At 32.7% G+C, this 7,500-nt stretch overlaps 1 protein-coding gene across 14 annotated transcripts in view; it reads left to right on the top strand.

Annotated features, from left to right (window-relative positions):
- Positions 1–7,500, top strand: part of LOC144967720 (uncharacterized) — a 110,023-nt gene that overhangs the window by 774 nt on the left and 101,749 nt on the right. For 8 of the 14 annotated variants that reach the window (XM_078905285.1, XM_078905286.1, XM_078905287.1 and 5 more), the window contains exon 2: positions 231–489. The gene's annotated coding sequence lies outside the window, so the exon portion shown is untranslated. Of the gene's footprint in view, positions 490–7,500 lie in introns of all 14 variants that reach the window. The other 6 variants (XM_078905295.1, XM_078905293.1, XM_078905294.1 and 3 more) reach the window with 3 other exon arrangements.

The raw sequence follows: 7,500 nt of genomic DNA, 5'->3' as shown, positions 1-7,500 counted from the left end.
AGGAATATTGAATATTACATACTACCCTGTGCCTGTGAATATTTTACTTTTATTATTATTGTTGTAATCGACAACGTCCTTATCCTTATCATCATAACCAGACACCCGCCAAGTAAAGATGCGTTGACACGCGTTACACACGTCTGTGACTGTGTATTTTTGTTGATTTTGGAACAAATGTCAATGTGTTGCTGGCGGAATCTTTAACTAATTATTATTTCTATTTTTAGCTTTCCTAATTTGGATACTCTGACCACGGTCACCGATATCGATCACCACAAATTACAACACAATAATATCCTTGATCTACATTTTTTTTCTCCATTACACATTTCGTGTGTTGTAGATTTTAATTTTTTAAATGATAAATTTGTAACTGGATTGATTCCGTTTCCTGATTTGTGACTTTAATTAATTTTGTTCGTTAATTCGTTGAATTTGGATTTTGGAATTACCCGCCTTGATTTGATTGGAGCTATGACGTAAAAGGTAATTAATGATTATGTAACTATGATAACGATTTTCTACTGTCGTAGATAAACTTTCTTCCACTTTTTCTGACATGTATCTAGATATTTATATTCTATTTGGACTTACAAACTTTCTTTCAAAAAACAAAACACACAACAACAACAACAACAACAACAACAACAACAACAAAAAAAGAAATATAATAGCATTGCGCCTTTTTACATAATTTCTCGTCCTTTATAAACGTTTTGTTGCGTTGGCTTGGGATCCCTTGTAAAGCGCTTTGAAATTGAATATGTATTATATTTTAAACTAATATTAATCAAAGATTAACCTGTAACTTATTGTATTGTGCGTGATCGCGCGCGCGTGTCTATAATGTGCCTGTGCAGCGGACGGGCTTAATTCTATTCATCATCATCATCATCATCATCATCATCATCACCATCATCATTATCATCATCATTGTCATCAAGTTGAAGGCGACATGATCGTATCCAGCCAAATCTCAATAAAAAATAAAATAATTGACCTTTTAATTTTTACTTTTTTTTTTTTTACACACAATGTTCAATGTTCCGTCGGTACCTACTATCGGAAACTCGAGTTAAATTTGGAGGCCTTCTCTAGATTAGACATAATAGTAATAGTATAGGTCATCGATAGTATCGTGTTGATTGCATCCAAAAAATGAGTCTAAGCGTCTGACTGGGATGACAAGTAGAAAAATAATAATAAGAAATAGATATAGATGGATGCGTGGGGGGGGGGGGGAATAAGAAGAGGAAGGGGAGGTTTTGGAGGAGGAGGAGGAGGAGGAGGAGGAGGAGGAGGAAGAAGAAGAAGAAGAAGAAGAAGAAGAAGAAGAAGAAGAAGAAGAAGAAGAAGAAGAAGAAGAAGAAGAAGAAGAAGAAGAAGAAGAAGAAGAAGAAGAAGAAGAAGAAAAGAAGAAGAAGAAAAGAAGAAGACGAAGAAGAAGAGGAAGAAGAGGAGGAGGAGGAGGAGGAGGAGGAGGAGAAGGAAGAAGTGGACAAGAAGATTTAAATGTTACAAATATCAAAATTTTCGCTCGTAGTTTTCCACCAAAGTTCAGCACTGTCCTGAAAACGTTTGTTTCATCATCTGGATTTTCCAGAATCGATTAGTGTAAATCGCTTTTGTTTTCTTTATTTCTATAAATTCCAAACTATCTCTTTCACGAACTGCAGCGCATTCAAAATCATTCTGCCAGGATCATTCAAAGGAAAAAATAAGGTGCGGCTATGTGGTTTTGTGGTATGACACTCGCTTTCGGATCGGAAGGTCATGGGTTCGAGCCTCGCTCGGCGCATAGTTAGTTGAGTCCTTGGAAAAGACTCTTTACTCACATTCTCTCACCGTACTCAGGTGTAAAATTAGTACATGGCCGTTAACAGCGTTGTCTCTGTTAGAAGAAAAAAAATGTATTATCGCCGAACAGGAGTCATGTCTCGTTCTTTATGTTACGTGTTGCGAACCAGGTGTCAAAAGTGTTTTAAAATTTAAAAGAACAGAAACATAACATTAATTTTTGCTTTTGTTACTTTAAGAAAATATTATATTCACTTTAGTCAATAAGAAGATCCCAATAGCTCAGTTGGTAGAGCACTCGCTTCGCACGCAAAAGGACTGATGTCGATCCCGGGTGCATGTGGTAGAGATTTTTTTCTGACCCCCCCCCCCCCCCCGCGCCCCACACTGCAGTGATTGGATAGCTGGTTCTGTGAGCTGGCGGAAAGTACTTTGCGAAAGACCAGCGTCCTATCCAAAGGATATCAAGCAATAGTTATTGTCCGATTCACGCTCTAGAAACCGTGGTAAACTTCGGCTTTATTGGCTAATGCGTTTGAAAGACTACTTTATTTAGTCAATAAAACATAAAAACTTAAAATCAAAGTCTCATTCTATTTGTTTAATTATTATTATTTATTTTTACAACTAGTGGAGAACCCGTACTATTTGCGGAGAAATAAAGGCTATTAGGAACCGGCGGTCATCTAATAGGTACACTTATAGATAGTTCGAAGATGACGTCACACAGGTCTTTGTTATTGTTTTTTGCCATCCGCGTTTATGAGTAATGCTCACTGAACTGTATTAACCCGACTATAAACGTTCATGGATACACACAGTTTTGTGTGTTGGTCCGTTATACTTCCGGATGGCAATGTTATGAGCTTCTTAGCCAAGCGCATACTATCTATTATACTATTATATTGTATTTTTTTATTTGCCGGTTATTCTGTGGTCGATGATAAAAAATTATCATTGGCTTTACGGACCAATGTCCATCCCCAACCTAATTTTTAACTAGAATAGGTTATACGACTCTTTCATCTCTTTGTATTTATTTATTAAATGAGTTATTTTTGTCGTGCCCAATAACACAACGAGCTTGCGAGTATGTGTTACTATTGCACGATAAAAATATAACGAGTTTAATAAATACAAAGAAAGGAAAGAATACGTTTATTCTACCCCTCCAAGTAAGAGTAAGATTATTAGATATTTTTTAACCAAATGGTATTTTATTACTACTAATATTCACCATAATTTGTGTCTTTCTCCTCCTGCTTGTATGACAATTAAATTTGACCCAAAACTAAAAACGTTGGATTTGTATTCATGCGCACCAAATGATTATTTATAATTACCAATCAGCTGTCTTTTACACCTAATTTCACACCAATAAAATGTGCGAAAATATTCTGCAATCGCTGGATAAAATTTTTATTCAACCCGTTAAAGGCATTATTCAACGATTACGTATTTACTAAGAAATGATAGGGTTTTCCAATGAGAGGGGTGGAATAATAGAAATAATTATCCTTTCTTGAGATTTAAAATTACGTCATCAATTTTTGTGTTGTGGATGTGCTAGAATTGCGTAGAATAAATTAAATCGTAATGAAAGTCATATGTCAAAAAGGACCGAGTATTAGAGACCTAACAGCTTTTCTTCGTATTAATTTGAGTCAACCGATAATAGAATTAGCCTGAAATAGTTACTCGTTTATCAGTCTGTAAAAATAAAAAAGTTTTATAATATTTAGATTTGCTAGTAATTCTGTGCTCAATGGTTTAAAATTTTACATTGGCTGTTATCGTAAAATTGTTGATCCCCAACCCTATATATAAAAATAATAAAATTAGATAATTCAATCTTTTAGCATTTAAATCAACCCGACCTAATTACTGTTCTGAGGCAGTGGGTCACATTTACAGTTAAAATAATCAGCATCTTATGCTAATCAGAAATGCCTACTTTTACGGGGAAAAAATCGTAGAATTACGAAGTTTTGGCTCCAATTTCAGAACATTATGCGCATCTCAAAAGTTATTAAAATGTATTATTGAAAATGAAAGTTGATGTCAGACTACATAATAATTGAAGCGTTATTTAATCCTTGTAAAGTAAACTAGCCCTATAGCGACTATAATTTTTATCTCCTAAAATAATACGATTAAAACAAAAATTTCAAGGGGGCAGGTCAGTCAATAAGTTAATTTACAGTTAAAACTGGTCAGAATCTTTTATAATAATGGATGTAAGATCACGTGACCCTATGATATCAAGGAACGCTTAAAGGATATTTGACAGAACATTGAGACATTCTAATAAGTTTTGAAATGTTATTGACAATTAAAAAGGTATTCATGGGCATTTTTAAGTTTAGCACTGGTGAAACTAATATTTTAGATGTCATAAATTTTCGTTAGATCTAATTGTTCTTTTTTTTTTGTTTTTTGTTGGGTTTTTTTGTTTGTTTGTTTGTTTGTTTTTTTTTTTTTGTTTTTTGTTTTTTTTTGTAACCAACGTGATGCATTCCAATGTTTTGGGTTTAAAAGTTTTAATCGGAAAACAAACGAAACAGACGCGATTTAAAGATATCTAGAGTGGGCGTCATGGTATTCGTCATTCAATTCGTCGATAATTTAGTGTGCATTCGATTCATCGCTTATCCAGAGCGGAATCGGAGCATTTCTTGTATTACTGTTGTAAGAGAGTAAGCTTATGCAAGAAATTTACGCAAGAATTTTGATAAAAACATGACAATACAACACGGCAAATATTAGAAAGAACCATGGGGGTAGCTGCAGGAGATTGCATTTCTTTATTCTCGGTTGTGTCCACGAAACACGGTCGTTGCAACTCAGGGGATACGTATAAAACTCAGCGGATATCAGCAACAGATTGATGTTATTTTTGGTTATTATTCATAAAATGTGGTCATTTACCAAAATACTTTTATTTCAAAAGAGGCGGGGTTTGATAGTAATATTCAAGAAAATTCTTGTTGTTTTTAATATACACGTTGTGTATGATTCGCTATTACTTGAGAGAGGCAGGTTTTGAATATTAATTTGGGATGTCAAAAATCAGTAGGAGTGGCCAAAAAGAATTGTGGGATATTTTACGATAGGGTTCAAAACAGAGTGTTTCTACTCTACATGTCATTCTTTTATTCTGCATTTGACTTGAAAATGAGCTGCACATGTTAACTTTTGTGCTCAGCATCATTGATTGAATTTTGCGGACTTAGAAAATATTCAACGAATATTGAAAATGGTTACATAGGCAAAATGAATGTACATTTGGATTGATTTTACGGATTTGGAATTTATCATACTGATTGAATTATATCCATGCTATTTGATTTGAATTTGGAATTTATGACAACAAATAAAGCAGTAAGAAATGAAAATTGGAATATGGACTTTTATTTGAATGTCTTGATGTTGTCATTCAATTATCATCATCGGCCCTTGAACTCTTTCGTCATTATTAACATCTACAACACAACGCAAAGAAATAGCAATACCATCTATTAAAAGCACCGCTATGCGATCACAAGCCATTACATATTATGTGTGCAATTGCTACGCCACACTGTATCTAGTATGTAATAAATAATGAAACACGTTATTATGACCAAAATAATATCACAGTTAAAAATGATCATGATAATTAGAAATAAAGAATTGAGAGAATCTTTATAATGAAGGAAATGTCTCTTTCTTATAATAAAGACAATTAAAAAGTTTGTCGACATTGAGTGACGAGTTAAATGAGGATTTTACTACTAGACGTCTATCTATGAAAGCGGGGCAAATTGTGTAGTATTCGTATTTCTCGACACACATAAAAAAATGTAGATAACGTGTGTTTAAGATGACAAAATACAATAATATTAAATAGACGTGAACACACAACAAACACACACACATACACACACACTCGCGCGTGCACACACAAAATCATACACACACGAACAAATAAACAAATAAACAAAGAAGAAATGAATGGGTTTTAATGAAAAAAAAACAAACAAACAAATAAATGGATAGATAAATAGATAGAATGCATGATACATAAATAAAATGAATAAAATAAATAGAACAGAAAATCATAATCCGTTAGATAATGAGATAATACAAAACATAAAAAAACCAAATGAAAAACAAGACTACAAAAACATCAATAAAATTAATACCCAACCCCCGCACCCCGACAAACCCCCCCCCCCCCCCCCCAAAAAAAAAAAAAAAAAAAAAAAAAAAAAAAACAACAACAAAAAACAAACAAAAACCGGAAAAAAATATCACACACAAAAAAAAAACAAAACAAAAAAACAAAAAAACAAAAACAAAACAAAAACAAACAAAACAAAAACAACCTTAAACATACAACAGGAAGAACCGTTTGAATATATTTATTTAAAAAATAAATTTCGTTGCATTCTGTTTACTGAATATATTTCCGTTCAAATATATAAAAAATTATTATTATTATTATTATTATTATTATTATTATTATTATTATTATTATATTATTATTTATTATTATTATTATTATTATTATTATTATTAATTATTGTTATTATTATTATTATTATTATTATTATTATTATTATTATTATTATTAATATTATTATTATTATTATTATTATTATTATTATTATTATTATTATTATTATTATTATTTATTATTATTATTATTATATATTATTATTATTATTATTATTATTATTATCATCATCATCATCATCATCATCATCATCATCATCATCATCATCATCATCATCATCATCATCATCATCAATACTGGCAAAATGTAACAAGTTCACCAAACCATATTTTTGACCCATCACCTTAACCAGGCATTATGTCAGGTCAAGTAGAAGCGTCTTATAAGTTGAATTCATCCAAAATCACTGAAATAAATTTGGATAAAGCCTTCAATTGTAGCTATTTAAATTTACAAAGACATGTTTAAAAATTCGGTTAGATAATAATTGATCGTGGACGTTTATCCATTAAAAGAAAGGAAAGCCGCCATTTATCACACTGATGATACAACTGTATCACCACAACTAGAGACCTTAATATAAAGCAGAGGAATTTACAATTTAAAAAAATATATATTGAAAAACATCTCAATTAAAAAAAATCCCAAAAACATCAACCAAAAAAAAAAAGGCTTCGACTCGCCGCTGTGAGTGACGCATTGTTTAGTCCTTGGAAAAGGACTTTAATCCTAATCTGTCACCATACTCAGGTGTAAAACTTGTACACTGGCCGTTTTTACAGCGTTGTCTCTGTCGGAAAAAAAGTACTGTAGTATCACCTCACAGGCGTCATATCTCTATCTACACGTTTAAGAATTGCTGTTGGCTCGGGGCCCCTTGTAAAGCGCTTTGAGCAAATTAAAAAAACAAAAAAACATTTCCTTTATTCATCCCATAGGGGAAATTTGTCTCTAGGGTCTATTCCAAGGGAAGACTGGAATAACCCAGGCGTCAGCCGCAGTGCAGCGCCGCAAATTGATCTAGGGCGAAGTTACTTGCTCAAGGCCACACAGGGCAGCAGCGGCGGGTAATCGAACTCGGGACCTTTCGGGTACGAAGCAAAGACCGTACCACTGGGCCATGCTGTAGTAGTGGATATTGCGCTATATAAATGCTCTAGTGTATTCTTTTATTTATTTATTTTTTTAAATTAGCCGATCTG

The sequence above is a fragment of the Berghia stephanieae genome, chromosome 3, assembly GCF_034508935.2.
Source record: "Berghia stephanieae isolate SIO BIC M18660-M18661 chromosome 3, UCSD_Bste_1.3, whole genome shotgun sequence".
NCBI lineage: Eukaryota > Metazoa > Mollusca > Gastropoda > Nudibranchia > Aeolidiidae > Berghia > Berghia stephanieae.
Note: the sequence above shows the minus strand (reverse complement) of the source record. Positions and strands in the feature narration are given on the sequence as shown.